At 41.6% G+C, this 19029-nt stretch overlaps 1 protein-coding gene across 1 annotated transcript in view; it reads left to right on the top strand.

Moving 5' to 3' along the window:
* The window catches only part of LOC136181101 (NLR family CARD domain-containing protein 3-like), a 785212-nt gene that overhangs the window by 755297 nt on the left and 10886 nt on the right, over positions 1-19029 (top strand). The window lies entirely within an intron of this gene.

Genomic DNA, 19029 nt, shown 5'->3' with positions numbered 1-19029 from the left:
TTTGATATTTAGTGAAATAAAATGTGGAAGAGACGTCAATATACATTCTGCAGGCTTCAATTCACCACTTCACCGTCTGTGTCGCCAAATTCCCATGCCTCTAAATGAACGTACGTCTGGGTCAGAGTTTGCTTACCGGTGCGCACATTTTACCGTCAGGTTTGTTTTTATAGATCACAAACTTTGCGTGGGAAAAGGCGTACTCCAGTTTCAGACCCCATTTTGTGCGTACGCAACGGTTATAAATGAGACCCCAGGTCATTTATATATAGAGAAAACAAACTAGGGGACAGGACATCACCCTGTTTAACACCAAAAGGGGTTTTAAACCAGTCAGTTTGAAAATCATTTACCTGAACACATGCAACAGAGCAGCTATACAGTGATTTTAGAGCTTGATAGAATTTACCATCCACACCTGCTTTTAAAAGTTTTAAGGCTAGCAGCTCTCTATTTACCCAATCAAAAGGCTTCTGGAAATCCACAAAACATACAAAAGTAGATTTATTTTCTGCAATTCTTATCCTGACAATTGTTGAAATTGTGTGAATATGATCAATGCAGGCTCGATTCCTTCAGAACCCATTCTGTTCATCAACTAAATATTCCTCTGTTTCCAGATACTGGGTCAGCCTAGCATTCAAAATACTACTATACAGTTTATAAACTGTGCTAAGAAGGCTGATTCCTCTGTAATTGAGTAGTATCCTAGGGTCATTCTTAGATGACTTTGGGATAGGTTTGATAATAGATTTATACCATGTGTTTAAAACAAAACCTAAACAGACAGAAAAGCATGTTTAAAAGAGGAGGTGATTTTAATACTTCATTTGGGATCTCTTCCACACCTACTGCTTTTTTCAGCTTAGACTTATTTATAGCAGTTTTCACTTCTTCCGAGGTAATATCATAATTCAAAAATAAATTTGGTGAATAGTTTTCTCCGCCCATATTTCTCTCTAAATCGTCCTTTAGTTTACATGCATCTTCAAGAAAAGCATCTTCAAAAATTGGTGGAATATTACTTCCTGAAAATAAATCAGCAAAATCTGTCTTGAAAAATCTGGGCTTGAAACTCTGATTGTGGGTGACTTTGCTGTTAAAGATGTACAAAGGATGTTCGGTAAAAACACAGAAGTACTGTGTTCCCAGAGATATGGTCTCTGATTTAGCAGAAAGGATCCTGCATATTGTGGCTGAACACCCGACTGTGAAGAATGTCATACTACACATTGGGTCAAATGATGTCACAAAACAACAATCTGAAGTCTTGAAATAGGACTTCACTGGTCTGCTGAGGATGGTCAGCCCCTTGGATGTGGATGTGTTTATCAGTGGCCCCATACCACCAGTCAGAAGAGCAGAGGAGAGATTCAGCAGGTTGTTGGCACTGGATAACTGGCTTACAACTGCATGTAATGCCCATTCAGTGAATTTTATTAACAATTTTAACATTTTCTGGGAACACAGACATCTTTTTAAGGCAGATGGATTTTGCCTGAACATGTCAGGGGTGAAACTGTTCACCTCTAACCTATTTTACTTCCTGCCTCAACCATCAGTTCTCTCTTGTCGCCAAGGACAAGAGACAAAAAAAAACAGCTTTCAAGAAAGACAAAACACAGCGTGATGGAAACCTTCGTCAAGAATCACGTCTGCCAGTATCTGAGGAGAGACCTAAAGCGGAGAGACATCGGAACCAAGAGGAGGGGTCTCCATCCACCTTCGACCCCCTCACCAACACCAACACCTTTGAATTCTCACCACCCTTGACCCCTCAAACCCCGATCAGATCATCATCTCCCTCCTCCCCCCACCTGGAGTTCACTGACCAGATGAAGGAGCTGGTCAATGCTGGATTAAAAAGTACCCCCCGCCCTTCTCCCTTTTTCTCTCCCATAAACACCCGACGGCGCCCACCATCGCCCATTCCGATACGGCTCCCCCCCCCCCCCCCCCCACCTTGATAAGGATGAAATGCAAAACATTCAGAGGTCAAACTGATGTGTTTTGTGTCCAGGCTGCAAGGACATCAGCAGTCATGACTCTCTCCAGGATAAGCCGGGGCCCTGCACGTCAGTAGGTTCCAAAATCTCTGTGATGATAGGTAATAGAAGAATAAAGGGGACTCTGCAAAGAAACAAAAGGCAGTTATGTGATTTTGCAAACTTGTCAAACTTAGCATCCATTCCTTTTGAGCCGCAACCTGTCCCAAAAACGTTAGCAGCCGAAGCTTCTAGGACCCTGAAGCTGGCTCTACTAAACATTAGATCACTGGCAGGGAAATCATTTTTAATCAATGATTTTATTATTGAGCACAAGCTTGATTTTATGTTTTTAACTGAAACTTAGCTAGACAAAAGTAACAGTGCAGCTGTTCTTATCGAGTCAACCCCTTCCAACTTCAGTTTTGTAAGTGAGGCCAGAGTGCATAAGAGAGGAGGAGGAGTTGCAGTTTTGTTTAATGACTCCTTCCAATGTAAGTGTGGCAAGGGTTGGTGAATGGTAATATCTTATGTCAAATAATAACCGACAACGCCACCTGGGGGCTTGCACCTCAGGAAATACAGAACTTAAAACTCCAAATGTAAATAATTAAGACACACAGATTCGAACACTGATGAGGCAGAGACGTGGTTTCAAAAGAATTTAAGGGATTTATTTGAATAAATCCAAGGAAATATGCAAACTAAGGTGGACTGAAGCTGTGAATTTCAACATCTTGCACCGCAGCTGCCATGATAAAGACTGCTTGTTACAACCAGGTTACAACCAACCACCTCTGCTCTTCAGGTGCTGAGGCTCACGTGAGTGAAGTAGGAAGTCAAACAAGAGAAGCATGAATAGATGGCGCCCTCTACTGTTTAAAAAAAGTACTGCGATTCAGTTTTTCAGAGTATCAAACTGAACGTTGACACCTTTGAATCATTTTTTAAATGCCTCAGGATTAATCTTTACATCCCTAGTATGCAGGTGTTGGAAACAGGAAGTTAGTTATTGTAGTTTGTCAGCAGGGGGAGCTTCAGCAGTGACACACAGGTACTGTACATCACCTGTAGTAGTCCCTTTTTTAGTGTAGTCATACCTGCGTCAGGTGTGAACATGGACAGATTTCGATTGGCTGTGACTGACACTTAAAATCTGCTTTGATAGTTACTTTGTAGATTCAGATGAACCAGGTACATTTAGATTTTCATTCATTTCAAAGAGCGTCCCATTGATTGACTAACGATGTAAATGATCATTCACTGTGAAACTGTCGACAGTTTTTAGACAATTAAATAAAACATGTTAAACACAGAAGTTTATCGATCACTGAAGATCATTTCAAAAGGACGATGGTCAATAATAACTCAAGTTTCTGTTTTTTTTCAAACTTCCTTCAGGGGGAAATGGAGGGTGTGCCCTTTGATCACCTGTTGGTATGTTGATGAACCAGCTGTGGTATTTCCTGGTCTCAGTAGGACTCTGACTCTGACCCGTTCTGACGCAGATCTGTTCTCCGTGTTGAAGGTAAGAGACACTTTTCACTGTTTTTAAGACTCTCTGTTTGATTTAAGTGTCAAAAGAGCTGTAAGCTAACAGTTAGCCACCAGGTTCATTAGCTGCTCTGACTATAATAGAAGGGCAGGGAACACAATGACTCTCAGTTAGCATGCAGGCTATGCTAACATGCTAACAGTACAGTTTTACACAGCAGAGGGAGGGTGTGGAGTCTGTCCTCATCAGTTAGGACTAAAAATAATCACTCCATCAGCTCAACTGGTTCCACAACTTCTCTGAAACTGGACGGTTGCCAAGCAACACAAACACTCCTCTGCTATTCAGTCTGTTGGGCCCCTTCACAGGGGGGTCCTCCAACCATTCATCACCAATATGTAATCAATAATCTGACACCTACAAAAAAGTGCTCTGTATAAACATTTATCTTCAAAGTTCACAGAAGTATTATTTCCAACATAAAGAACATCTCTCCCCGATAGTTAAGACTAGACTCGCAGCATTCGGTCATTTACTGTTACATTTCATCTTCACTGTCTGCTCCACCACTGCTCCTCTGTTTTCACTCTCAGACGGATAATTCATTTCATAGGAATAAATCATGTGACTCTTAGCAGAGCGATGAGAGTGAGTGCTATCAGATGGGGCCCTCTTAGGACCCGATCACACAGAGACGCAACTCGCCTCAAAAAAACACCTGAACGCAGCTGAAGAAAGAACAGCTGGGAGCGCCTGTGGAGCAGGGCTGTGTGTGCATACGGGCGACCAAATGAAATATGTTTGCTCCAAGAGGAGGAGGCGAAAATGTCATAAAAAGCGGAGGTCAAACCTCCTTGATTTGATTGGCTACTTTAAGTGACATTGACGATCACTGCGACTCTGCTTCTTGATCAAAAAAGTTGAAAAATGTTTAAACTTTTATGCGTACCCAAAAACTGCGAGAAAAATGTGTCTTGCAGCAGCAAAGAAGAGCGCCCAGCAATCACGCTGGACCATAGCATAACCATGGTTTTGCTGGTGCTGCTTTCCCTTTTTGAAGGTGAACCAGGTAGATGTGATGTTTGTAGACTGACAGTGAGGTGATGATGATGATGATGATGATGAAGGTGAATCAGCAGCTTCTTCTCTTTGTTTTCTCCACAGCTGAAGATCTTTGACTGGATGTGACTTCAGCAGCTGAACTCCATCAGTGTTGTTGTAGTGACAGCAGGGGGCGCTCTGCTATGGATCAGTGTGAGGACACAGAGGAGGGAGTCCCTCCCTCTAAAACCTCTCTGTGTGAGGAACATGAAGCTCTGAGGTGAGGATCTCTAACTGTCCATGGCTGTATCCAAATTGCCAAGTACCGACTCAATCTGTCAGTAGTCAGTACCTACTATCCGTGCTGTATACTGTTAGTACCTACTATTCAGTAGGTGCACGTAGGCAGATATTTGTTCCAACTTGATTCATTCAGTATGGAAGTGGCGTCATTTACGCTACCCAAACCGGCTGCATACACCGTTTTTTTTTTTAAGCTTTATTCAAGAAGAATGATGCGCATACAGTCAAGTAAACAAAACAATATCACAAGTAAAAGACAGATTAAATAACTAAATAACATACAGTGGCCTACATAAAGAAAAGTACAAATGAAAGACAGTAATATACAGAATATAAAACAAACCAATAAAGACACATTTAAATAGTGAAATCAATATTTAAATAGAGGGGGAAAGGTTTTATAATAATGCAGACATCTGTTTTATTTTCTGTTCTTAATTAAAAGTGGTGATTTCAGTCGGGACTTTAACTCTAGATTAAAAATTGATTAAATTAATCCACGCTCGTTTGTTTTGATTTGGAGGCGACCGTGAAGTGACGATTTACGTTTAATTTCGCACAGCATTGTGGGTAAAATACAATTAATTTCCTGAAAGCACGCATCTGATCCATACTGCATAAAACCCGGAAGTTAGTATCCATACTGAAATGTTCAGTATACTGAGGTGGACCCAAAATATGCATACTGAATGACCACAAGAGTTTACTGAACTGTGGCTATTCAGAAAGGGCCCATGACTCTTCTCCATGTCACAGCTCAGCACTCACATCACCCCACCTTCATCATCATCATCATCATCATCACTGTCTCATCTGCTGCTCACAGTAACTGATAATGTTTGTTTGTTTGTATCAGGATGCAGGAACAGAGACCAGACTCTCCTGGACCCAGCTGTGTGTCCATGAAGAGTGACCGGTCTAAACTTATTCCAATCTTCTTTAAAGATGGACGTCCTGCTGATGGAAGGTGAGATCTGAAATTGACAAAGAGCTCTGTTCTGCTTTTCTGTAGGCTCACTCTTTCATCCTCAGCCATTTACATCACTCTCAGTCTTCAGTCCATGTTCACCTCTCCCAGGACTCGTACTTTTCTCCTGTTTCTCCTACTTCTCCACCAGAGGTCCTCAGAATTCACCTCCTTCTCTTCTAGGTTTCAATAGCCCAGACCTTCCCCTCTACTCTACTCACCTGTCTTCACTTTCCTCATCAGCTTCATTTTGTTTTCTCACCACTTCATGATCATTGTGTGCTTTGGTTCTATTTTGTGTTTTTTCTTTTGAAGTGTTTGTATTTGAACCCTGACCTTCCTGAAGGCTGTAAAATGTGGAAAAGAATCATTTTATTGCAGCTGTGAGTCCATTTATTTCTGCATTTGGGTCCTTCCCTGCGCCCTATTTCCCCGACCCTGTCAGAACTTAACCTGCCTGACACAGAACCAGCCGACAGTGTGATGGACTTTATGACTTTAAAGCAAAAACAGCCCTACTAGAAAGAAGCTAAATATTCTTAGACAAAGTCAAAATAATAGGCCAAACCTTAAAAAAAGACAAATCTGAGGAAAGATTTATTTTTGGGCTCTTTGTTTAGACAGGACAGTAGATAGAGTCAGAAATCAAGGAGAGAGAGAATGGGGAATGACATGCAGGAAAGGAGCCACAGGTCGGATTTGAACCTGAGCCACCCACTTTGGAGGGCTACAGTCTCCCTGCATGGGACACGCACACTAACCACTAGGCCACCAGTACCCCAATTAAAGCATTTTTATTGAATGAACATTTTTGTTTTTCCCTCAGGTAGAATGAAAGTCCTCTCCTTCCTCACTCCCAATGATGACCAAAACAAACAGACATACTGTCCACAATATCAGATTTCATTCACTGAGAGTCTGCTTCTGCACGTCCATTTTAAAGCATGCACCATCAAGGATGGGAGCCACGGTTTAAAAACTGTGATTAGAGGATTATGGTCCACAGGGTGGATGTTGGATGTCCTGACTTTGTCCACAGCCCAGATCCTGAACCTAATGAGGTTCTGTTGGTGAGATGTTGGGCATTGAAAGCTTCAGGTCACGTTCACTGACCTACCTGGTCCATACATCCTGCTGATCCAGCTGACCATTGTACTGATATCTGACTAAACTTTCTTCTGGACTACATAGTTTAATACTTGATCCTTGTTTTAGTGAATGGTGTCTGAGTCCAGCTGAGGCACGTTTAGTACATCAGGGATGATGTCATGGTGGTATACTAAACATTTGGTCCAGTGATCTTGGCAGGACACTGGTGATCAGATGTATCATGAAGACTGCAGACAAAGATCTTAAAAGCTCTTGAGTGTTTTTACAAACCTTGTAGGATCCATATTCTGGACTGACTCACAATATAAAAACTACTGTGATGGTGCAAGCAGCACTTATTCCCATCTGAAGTGATGTCAGTCTGAAGACTTTGTCCCAGAATTGAGTTCCAGGTTGAGGTTCCTGAAGTTGTTATGGACAAGTTCTTGATCTTGATCTGTTCTGTATCCTAACAGTAGTTGCTGCTCGTTGTGAATGATGCTAGGTCTCTAAATGTACTATGGGAGGTAGAGCCTTCAGTTATCAGGCCTGCTCGTGGTACCTACAGTCTCTAAATGTACTATGGGAGGTAGAGCCTTCAGTTACAAGGCCTGCCTGTGGTACCTACGGTCTCTAAATGTACTATGGGATGTAGAGCCTTCAGTTACCAGGCCTGCCTGTGGTACCTACAGTCTCTAAATGTACTATGGGAGGTAGAGCCTTCAGTTTTCAGGCTCCTCTCCTCTGGAATCATCTTCCAGCCGGGGTACGGGAGGCAGACACACTCTGTGTTTTTAAGAATAGACTTAAAAGTAACTATACATTTTATAGTCAGGGCTGGCGCTGGTGTAGACCAGCTCCTAGTTATGCTGCTATAGGCTTAGACTACTGGGGGAACTGGCAACTTGAGCTCCTATATCTCCCTCCCTGTCTCTCTCTCTATCTCGCTCTGTGAGATCGTATTACTGCATGTTGCTATCTGTAAATCTCAGTTACTAACCACAGAATCTTTCTGAGCTTTCGTCTTCTGTTAACTTTACTTTCATCAGTCTAAAGAATTTGAGGACAGACACAGTGTTGGCTGTATTCTGAGTGAGATACTGTTCAAATAGAAACAGAGAGAACTGTGGAGAACTTCAGCTCTGCCTCCTCATTACTGATTATCCATCTGCCAGTTTAAACTGGAACAATCTGATTAAAAATTATCTTTGTTTCTTTGTTTGTTTCTATCAGGATGCAGGAACAGAGACCAGACTCTCCTGGACCCAGCTGTGTGTCCATGAAGAGTGACCGGTCTAAACTTCATCCAATCTTCTTTAAAGATGGACTTCCGGCTGATGGAAGGTGAGATCTGAAATTGACAAAGAGCTCTGTTCTGCTTTTCTGTAGGCTCACTCTTTCATCCTCAGCCATTATATCACTCTCAGTCTTCAGTCCATGTTCACCTCTCCCAGGACTCGTACTTTTCTCCTGTTTCTCTTACTTCTCCACCAGAGGTCCTCAGAATTCACCTCCTTCTCTTCTAGGTTTCAATAGCCCAGACCTTCCCTTCTACTCTACTCACCTGTCTTCATTTTCCTCATCAGCTTCATTTTGTTTTCTCACCACTTCATGATCATTGTGTGCTTTGGTTCTCTCATCTGAAGTGATGTCAGTCTGAAGACTTTGTCCCAGAAGTGAGTTCCAGGTTGAGGTTCCTGAAGTCGTTATGGACAAGTTCTTGATCTTGATCTGTTCTGTATCCTAACAGTAGTTGCTGCTCGTTGTAAATTCTGGTCGGTCTGTAAGTGTACTATGGTAGATAGAGCCTTCAGTTACCAGGCCTGCCTGTGGTACCTACAGTCTCTAAATGTACTATGGGAGGTAGAGCCTTCAGTTATCAGGCTCCTCTCCTCTGGAATCATCTTCCAGCCGGGGTACGGGAGGCAGACACACTCTCTATTTTAAAGAATAGAATTAAAAGTAACTATAAATTTTATAGTCAGGGCTGGCGCTGGTGTAGACCAGCTCCTAGTTATGCTGCTATAGGCTTAGACTACTGGGGGAACTGGCACCTTGAGCTCACCCTCCCTCTCTCTCTCTCTATCTCTCTCTGTGAGATCGTATTACTGCATGTTGCTATCTGTAAATCTCAGTTACTAACCACAGCATCTTTCTGAGCTGTGTTTATGTTTAAGTCGTCTTCTGTTAACTTTAATTTCATCAGTCTGAAGAATTTGAGGACAGACACAGTGTTGGCTGTATTCTGAGTGAGATACTGTTCTAATAGAAACAGAGAGAACAGTGGAGAACATCACCTCTGCCTCCTGATTACTGATTATCCATCTGCCAGTTTAAACTGGAACAATCTGATTAAAAATGATCTTTGAAACAAGATCCAGGGTGTGGTTAAAACGATGAGTAGGTTCGTTTACACCCTGGGTGAAACCAATAAAGCCTAATGACATGAAAGCTGTGCTAAGGCTATCATTATCAACATCCACGTGGATATTGAAGTCACCTACAACAATTATTCTATCACTGCTAAGGAATACATTTGATAAGAATTCTGCAAATTCAGATAGAAATTCAGAATATGAGCCAGGAGGGCGGCAAACTACAACAACTAGAACTGGCTGAAAGGTTTTTGAGACTGGATGTGAAAGACTGACCCCCAACTCATACATACTCCGTGTGTGCTGTGGTCTGTCAGCGCCACGATTTTGCTCTGTCGGACGGCTCACACCTGTTCACACTGGATCCGTTTCTGGGACGTCAGCGCAGCAGAGCGTACCCATGACACATCACAGGAGAACTACAAGATCCCACGGGAATAAAGAGAAAAACATGCAAACAACATGTTGCTTTGTCTTTCTGAGGATGCATTGTTGTTAATTCGGTTCCTGTTTTGATGTAATGTTGATTAAGTGATGAAAAATACGATGGTGAGTCCGTATATTGTGTTTTATTTTGAAATTGACCGGATGCTCTGTGCGTTTCCTTGTCTGACTTCCTGTCCAGCTTGACGCGTTCCTGCAGCGTACGCCGACGAAAATAGACTCGCTGCGTATTTGAAACGGAGCAGAGCGTAGTGCCGTTGGTGGCACGCTCCGGAGACGGACCGCGGCGCGCCCTGTGTGAACACAGTGATTGACAAGAGTAGCAGCTTAGTACAACGTAGTGCGCGGCGCTGATGGACCACAGCGCGCACAAAGTATGTGTGAATTGGGCTTAAGAACAAGGCTTTCAAAAGAAGAAAAAATCAGCTTTGGTCGAGGGTTAACTAGAAGACTAGAATTAAAAATAGCTGCTACTCCACCACCTCGTCCAGTGGTGAGGTATCCGGCCCGACAGCAGGTTTCATCTGGCCCGTGAGACATTTTGGGAAAAAGGAGGAAATGTATTGAAAAATATTTTGAGATTTTTTATAAATTAAATATTTGTAATACGTATTTTCCCCGAATTCTATTAAAACGTGTATAATGAGCAACGTAAAGATTGATATCATGATACTAATATTAATTAAATGGGGCACTATGAACTATCTTCTCAGCAGGGAGTATCATAAAAAGACAAGTGGCAAGATCTGCTCCTGCATTACGCTGGTAATACATCACATCAGAAAACAGGCTGAACACCTGAGAGAGGTGACACAGAATGCAGGTTTTCAAGAGAGATCGTAGGGGAGATATTTATTTAGTTTTATTTGCTCACAAGTTGCCAGAATTGTATCAGAGCCACGGGACTTAAGGACAGGCACACCGCTGCACTGCGCGCTCATCCTGACGGTCTTCAGTTCTGTCCACACTTGTTTCCAGTTTCTCCTGTCTTGACTGATGTAAAACAAAAGTTTTACTAATAATAACAAAGCTTCCTATGGAGTGAGCCACAAAGAGCGGCTCGTGCAAATAAAAAACAATCCTCTCTGTCCTGCGTAACGGCCCAGACCGTCTCCTCACATCCAGACTAAGTGTAGGTTGTGGACACCGGCGTTGAGCCTGATGATAGACTTATTTTACCTCTGGTTATTGTAAAAACAGTAAATTAAAATGAATATTAACTGATTTTAATTACAGATGGTTCATTTTTAGGTCACTCAGAGGTGAACGTGTTGTGTTGATCACCTAAAGGTTTCAGTCCGACATCACTTGCAGTAGACTGCTGTTGCGCCTTTATCACCAGCCCTCATCAGACTGTAAAAATATAACTATTACTGAACATTTGCTTATTTGCTTATCTGAAAACAATATCACACACAGGCTGTACGATCATACAGAGGTCCGCTGGTTTAACCGTGGAGCAGCGCTAAAATTCTTCCTTGAATTACGCACGGAGATGAAACAGATTCATGACGCATAAAAAGTCAGTGACAGAGTTAGATCACGATAGTGCGGACAAGTAGAAGAACGGACTGCCAGGCTCATATCAGAAGTCGTTTAACTGAGTTTACTTAGTTGAAGAACGAGCACTCCACACGGTGCTGATCAGATGGCAGTGATCAACACTGAAGGATCAATTCAAGTCTGTTGGTTTGGAAACATTTGATGCCTGACAGTGAAATACCTGAAGATGACTGTTTACATCAAAGACGCTCTGTGTGTTTGTGACAGTTATTCATGTGAGCAGGTTTTATCTGTAATGAACCTTAACGAGTGCAAACTGTGCTGTGGCCTGACACACACACACATCTAAAGTCTCTCTCTCTCTCTCTCTCTCTCTCTAGAATAACCTGTGTCAAAGTTTGTATAACCTTGAACAGAAATATTAAAACATAATATAATAATCTCAAACAAAACATAATTATTGATGTTTTCTTCTGTAATGTGGTACATTTAAATATTTCCATGTGCCAACATGGAGTTTGCAATGACAGAGTTAACCCCTCTGCTTAATGTACTTTTACATTTTATGCGTTAACATGCAGTTTTCTATACAAGTACCTTTTTTTGTCTTTATTTTCTAATCATACATTAGCCTATATATCCATGTGCTGAGTTATAGTGATGTCTGCATAATTAGTCCGGCCCACTTGAGGTCTCATTTGAACAAATCCGGCCCCCGACCCAATAGAACTTTGACACCCCTGATTTAAACTAACATATTCATCTCAACACAGCCAGGTTTCAGTCAAACAAAGTAAATCAATATGCTGATCTGATATCAGATCATTCACTAAAAGCGATTTGGATGCTAAGGACCTAATGTTCAAAAGTCTGCAGTGAATTTTCAGATTTTTTTGCAAAATCGTATTCGTAGTTTTGATCCTAATGAGATTTTGACAATTTACGCATTTTTTTTCTACGTTTGGATGACTTATAAAAAAGGGTCTGGGCTGGGGGACAGACACAGTACCTATAGTATAACTACAGTTAGATTCAGAATTACAGCTATAGTGACTGGGAGACAGATCTAAGGGAGGCGCAGAGAAGCGTGTAAGACTGCAGCTCTGCCTCCTGGTCTGAACTCTGTGTTGTTGTCAAGGTTTTGGACTAATAAACTTTGCTATGTTTCTAGATAATAGAGCTGCACCGTCCAAAGTGGGATGGATGCCGTTTCTAGCTAGCAGACCAGGTTTTCCCCAAAAAGACTGCCAGTTATCTATGAAGTCCACATCGTTTGCTGGACACCACCTCGACAGCCAGCGGTTGAGTGATGACATGCGGCTATACATGTCATCACTGGTCTTATTTGGGAGGGGTCCAGAGAACACTACGGAGTCCGACATCGTCTTAGCAAAAGTACACACCGACTCCACATTAACCTTAGTGACTTCCGACTGGTGTAGTTGGGAGTCATTAGTGCCGACATGAATTACGATTGTATCAAATCTACCTTTAGTCTTTGTCAGCAATGTAAGCGACGTGGGTGTATGTGAAGGAATAAAGCAGTCCAAACACGTTCTGGGTCTTTCTCATAACTTTAGTCAGCTTCTCCGACGCACGGTACATTTCACAACTCCTCTTGTTCTTCCTTTTTCTCTCCTCTCACTCCACAGCTCACTCCTGCCTGAACAGCGCCCACTAGGTGGCCTACCTAATAACAGGATATTAACATTACTGTAAACACTTGTAACCAACATTATAGCAATCATTTAAGAAAATACTAAAGTTATGTCTGCATAGAGAAAGAACATAATAAACATATGTTTCTAACTTATTTGCATATCCCATTTTCACTCTTACAGCAACTTTAAATGAGATGCGATTTCGCCCGCTCTGGCCCTGGGTATACACCTAACTATGCCCGCTGACTTCACTAGCTTCACGTTTTGGACTATGGAGTCTCCAATAATCAGAGTTGTATTCTCAGCGGGTGTGTCGCTGAGTGGAGAAAATTTGTTTGAAACGTGAAGTGGTTGGTGGGGGAACCGTGTGCTTCGATTTTCGACAACGCTTCCCTCGGACAGTAACCCAGCCACTGCCTCCCGGCTGCTCGGGAGCCACCGGGGGGGAAGCCAAGCTATCAATCAATCAATCAAACTTTATTTATACAGCACCTTTCAGACAAATTCAATTGCAGTTCAAAGTGCTTAACAAGAGTGCAGAAAAGTTGTTGAAAAAAGTAGTTTATAAAATCATTGATAAAATCATTGAGAGACTAATGCACACCAATAAGAATTAAAAAAATATGTATAAAAATAAAATAAAATAAAATACGACACATAAAAGCAACAAGATATTAAAATAAATACATAAGAGGAAAATATTTAAAATTGTCGTAGGATAAAAAACACAATACAGTAATGTTAAGATTTGAATTGATATGAAGCACTATATAAAAGCCAGACTGAATAAATGAGTTTTAAGACTGCGTTTAAAAATCTCGATATTCTGGGCTCCTCTCAGACCCTTAGGAAGGTTGTTCCACAGTCTCAGCGCGTAACAGCTGAAAGCAGCATCGCCAAAGATTTTTGTCCTGCTCTGTGGAACAACTAAGAGAGAGGACCTGGAGGATCTGAGGGGCTGTATTTGTTCATAAACTAAAATCATATCTGATAGGTGATCTGGTGCAAGGCCATGTAATGCTTTATAAACTAATAAAATAATTTTAAAATCAACACGAAAACTAACAGGCAGCCAGTGTAAAGATTTTAAAACAGGTGTGATGTGTGCTCTCCTTCTGGTCTTTGTCAGTACTCGTGCGGCAGAGTTTTGTAGTAGCTGTAGCCAATTTGTTGTGTTTTTTGGAAGACCAGAAAGGAGAGCGTTACAATAGTCCAGCCTGCTAGTAATAAAAGCGTGCAATAGGCTCTCTGTTTGGCTCAGAGAGAGAAATGGCCTCAGTTTGGCGATGTTTTTCAGGTGGTAAAATGCTGTTTTTGTGACACCCTTCATGCAGGCCAGCTTTTAAAATTAAAGCCTGACTCAAAGATCACCCCAAGATTCCGAGCTTCTTGACTTGGGTTGAGTCCTATTTTTTGTAATTTGGGGGCCAGTTTCTCTCTCTGAGCCTTTGAACCGATGGTTAAAACCTCTGTTTTGTCCTGGATGAGCTGCAAAAAATTCTGTGACATCCAGGCTTTTATATCTAAAATACAATTAAAAAGTGAGTCAATTTGTCTAGTGTCATCAGGAGACACGGCCACATAGCTGTGGAAAGAGATTCCATGCCTCCTGATGACACCACCCAGGGGTAACATGTACAAATCAAAAAGTAGTGGTCCTAAAATTGATCCTTGTGGTACCCCACTGGAGACCTCGTATTGTTTGAGGGTGCAGTCTTCTATCGATACAAAACATTTTCTGTCACACAAATACGAGGTGAACCAGTTAAAAACATTTCCAGAAAGGCCTACATGCTCACTTAATCTATCTAAAAGAATCTGGTGGTCAACAGTATCGAAAGCAGCACTGAGGTCGAGTAGTACCAGAACAGAAGGCTTGTTGTTGTCGAGGTTTTTTCTGACATCATTAACTACTTTTAGCAGGGCCGTCTCAGTGCTGTGGCGTCTCCTAAAGCCAGATTGAAACATTTCTAATGTAGTGTTTGAGGTTCAACTGATAAAAAACTAACTTCTCTAAAATTTTGCTTAAAAATGGCAGGTTTGACATGGGTCTAAAATTATTAGGTGTTAAAATATCCAGGTTCCCTTTTTTTAAAAGAGGTTTAATTAAGGCAGTATAAAATCAGTAGGGACGACACCTAGCTTGTAAGGAGTGATTTACTATGTCGAGGACATCTTCTGATACTGAATTAAAATTGGTTTTAAAAAGGGATGTTGGAATTGGGTCAAGGGAACACATGGATGGCTTCATTTCTTTTACCACTGTCCTGAGTGTTGCAGCATCAACCAGAGCAAAACTTTCCAACTTGACATCACTGATTGTACATGATACTGGAAAAAGTGCGGTGTGCTTGCTTTGCTGACAGATACCAGACCTAATGTCAACTACTTTATCCCTGAAGTAGCCAGCAAAAACCTCACATTTAGATCAATTTCAATCAATCAATCAATTTTTATTTGTATAGCGTCAACTCATAACAAGTGTTATCTCGAGACACTTTACAAAAAGCAGGTAAAATACCTTACTCTTTGTCTGTTAACATTACAAAAAAGCAGGTAAAAGACCTTACTCATTGTTATGTTACAAAGATCCGGCCTATCCATCATGAGCACTTTAGCAAAGCAGCAAAAGTGGTAAGAAAAAACTGCCTTATTAAAAGGCAGAAATCTTCGGCCGGATCCCCGGCTCATGACGAAACAGCCTTCACAGGCCTAGACTGCGCCAGGCTTGGAAAGGGATAGGGGGAGAGATGGGATAAGATGCAGGAAGACGGAAAGGGAGCAAGGGGGTAGGGGGAGGCAAGCCGTCCATCAACAATCCGGTGAGGAGGGAGTTGTTCTGGCAGGCCATCAACCAGCCTAAGAGAGCTCAAGAGCTCCCAGGAAAATAGGCAGTTAGTGAGAGAGAGAGAGAGAGAGAGAGAGAGAGAGAGAGAGAGAGAGAGAGAGAGAGAGAGAGAGAGAGAGAGAGAGAGAGAGAGAGAGAGAGAGAGAGAGAGAGAGAGAGAGAGAGAGAGAGAGAGAGAGAGAGAGAGAGAGAGAGAGAGAGAGAGAGAGAGAGAGAGAGAGAGAGAGTCTATTCTTAAAAATACAGACTGTGTCTGCCTCCCGGCTGGAAGGCGATTCCAGAGGAGAGGAGCCTGATAACTGAAGGCTTTACCTCCCATAGTATACTTAGAGACTGTAGGTACCACTAGTAGGCCTGCATTCTGGTACCGTAATGTTCTCGAGGGGCAGTATGGCACTAGTAGCTCCTTAAGATAAGATGGTGCCTGGCCATTTAGAGCTTTGTAAGTGAGAAGAAGGATCTTGAAATCTATTCTAGACTGTATAGGGAGCCAGTGCAGAGAAGCCAAGGCAGGAGTAATGTGGTCCCTTTTCCTAGTTCTAGTCAGTACACAAGCTGCAGCGTTCTGGACCAGTTGAAGAGTCTTTCGAGATTTACCAGAGCACCCGGACAAAAGAGAATTACAATAATTCAATCTGGAGGTAACAAATGCATGAACTAGTTTTTCTGCATCATTTCGCAACAGGATATTCCGGATCTTGGTTATATTACGAAGGTGAAAATAGGCTGTTCTTGAAATTTGACTGATGTGAGCGCTAAAGGACTTATCTTGATCAAATAGAACTCCTAGATTCCTAACAGTGGTGCTAGATGCCAGGCTGATGTCATTAAGGACAGTCAAATCACTAGAAAAAGTATCTCTGAGGTTTTTAGGGCCTAGCACAATAACTTCAGTCTTGAGTTAAGTAGCAAAAAATTTCTGGTCATCCAGGTCCTAACGTCCTTAAGGCACGTTTCTAGCTTACATAACTGACTGGTGCCATCGGGCTTCATTGATACATAAAGCTGAGTATCATCTGCATAGCAATGAAACTGTATGGAGTGTTTCCTCATAATATTTCCCAGAGGAAGCATATATAATGTAAAGAGAATTGGTCCAAGCACTGAACCTTGTGGCACTCCATGGCTAACTTTGGTGTGCATAGAGGACTCATTATTAACATGTACAAACTGATATCGGTCTGATAAGTAGGATTCAAACCAACTTAAAGCAGTCCCTGTAATTCTAAGTAAATGTTCTAGTCTATATAATAGGATCTGATGGTCAATGGTGTCAAAAGCAGCACTAAGATCTAACAAGACGAGCACAGAGAGAAATCCCCTGTCTGAAGCTAGAAGTAGATCATTTGTAACTCTAACTAGTGCAGTCTCAGTGCTATGGTGGACTCTAAATCCTGACTGAAACTCCTCAAATAAACTGTTGTCATGGAGAAAGTCACACAGCTGATTAGCTACCACTTTCTCCAGGATCTTTGAGATAAAAGGAAGGTTGGGTATAGGATATAGTTAGCTAAAGTTCCTGAATCTAGAGTAGGTTTTTAGAGTAGAGGTTTGATTACCGCTACTTTTAATGACTGTGGTACATAGCCTGCCAGTAAAGACATATTGATCATATCTAATATAGAGTCGCTAACTAAGGGAAAGACTTCCTTAAACAGCTTGGTTGGTATTGGGTCTAAAAGACAGGTTGACGGTTTCGACGCAGAAATAATTGAATTTAGCTCTGAAAGGTTGATTGGAGAAAAACAGTCTAGATTAATATCAGGTCCTGGAACTGTCTCTGCCATATCAGACGTATCTGCACCAGGTAAGGGCAGGAGGTTACCAATTTTGTCTCTGATGTCTAGAATTTTGTTGTTGAAAAAGCTCAGGAAATCATTACTGCTGAGGGCTAGAGGAATACAAGGCTCAATGGAGCTATGACTCTCTGTCAGCCTGGCTACAGTGCTGAAAAGGTATCTAGGATTGCTTTTGTTTTCCTCGATTAGAGAGGAGTAGTAGGCAGCTCGAGCGTGACGTAGAGCCTTCATATATTTCCTATGACTATCCTGCCAGAATAAACGAGATTCTACCGTTTTGGTCGAGCGCCATATTCTTTCAAAATATCGCGACAATTGTTTTAGAGTACGGGTTTCTGAGTTGAACCATGGAGCTAGTCTCTGCCATTTGATAACCTTCTGTTTTAGGGGAGCAATCAAATCAAGAGTAACTCTCAGTGAATCCACTGCACTATCAACAAACTGATCTAGCTGAGAGGGACTAAAGCTATCATAACAGTTTCCAACAGGGTTGATACATGGTACTGAATCAAAAGCAGCTGAAATAGCTTCCTTAAATTTAACTACAGCACTATCAGATAAACTTCTAGAGAGCACATTTTTTTTAAGCAGAGATAATTCTGGTAGGACAAAGTCGAATGTAATAAGGAAATGGTCTGATAGAAGAGGATTTTCTAGGAAAACTAAGGTTTTGGATTTCAATGCCAGAAGCTAAAACAAGATCCAGGGTGTGGTTAAAACGATGAGTAGGTTTGTTTACAACCTGGGTGAAACCAATAATGACATGAAAGCTGTGCTAAGGCTATCATTATCAACATCCACGTGGATATTGAAGTCACCTACAACAATTATTCTATGACTGCTAAGGAATACATTTGATAAGAATTCTGCAAATTCAGACAGAAATTCAGAATATGGGCCAGGAGGGCGGTAAACTACAACAACTAGAACTGGCTGAAAGGTTCTTGAGACTGGATGTGAAAGACTAAGAACAAGGCTTTCAAAAGAAGAAAAATTCAGCCTTGGTCGAGGGTTAACTAGAAGACTAGAATTACATTTTTTTTAAAAAGATCCTGAGAGCACTGAGCTGTTATTGGTTGTGGGGTGTAACAGAGAATCTATTGTCCTGAAAAGATGTCTGGGGTTGTGAATGTTGCTGTTTATCAGGTTTGAGAAATATTCTTGCCTTGATTTTCGGATAGCTTTGTTGTAGTCTTTTATTACTTCTACGAGTATATTTTTTTATCAATTTCTATTTTTGTTTTTCAGTCCTTTTTTTGTTTTTACTGTCTTGGTTGTGATTGGAGAGCAGGCATCAAGCACTGTCCTCAGTTTATAGTTAAAATCGGTAACAAGTTGTTCACAGGATGTTGGTAAGGTGGTATTTCTGTAAGATATTAAGAGTTGTGGCTACTTCAGGGGTAATGTGCCGTTTGTTAACTGTACGTTCTATTGCACCTGGAGGAGAGTGATAAAAACTGTTAAAAAAATATGTCGGCCCGCACCGGCTACAGGTGGCTGGCTAACTACTGCTGCATAC

The sequence above is a fragment of the Labrus bergylta genome, chromosome 2 (assembly GCF_963930695.1).
Source record: "Labrus bergylta chromosome 2, fLabBer1.1, whole genome shotgun sequence".
NCBI classification, from domain to species: Eukaryota; Metazoa; Chordata; class Actinopteri; order Labriformes; family Labridae; genus Labrus; species Labrus bergylta.
The sequence above is the reverse complement of the archived record's forward strand: the minus strand, read 5'-3'. Positions and strand labels throughout refer to the sequence as shown.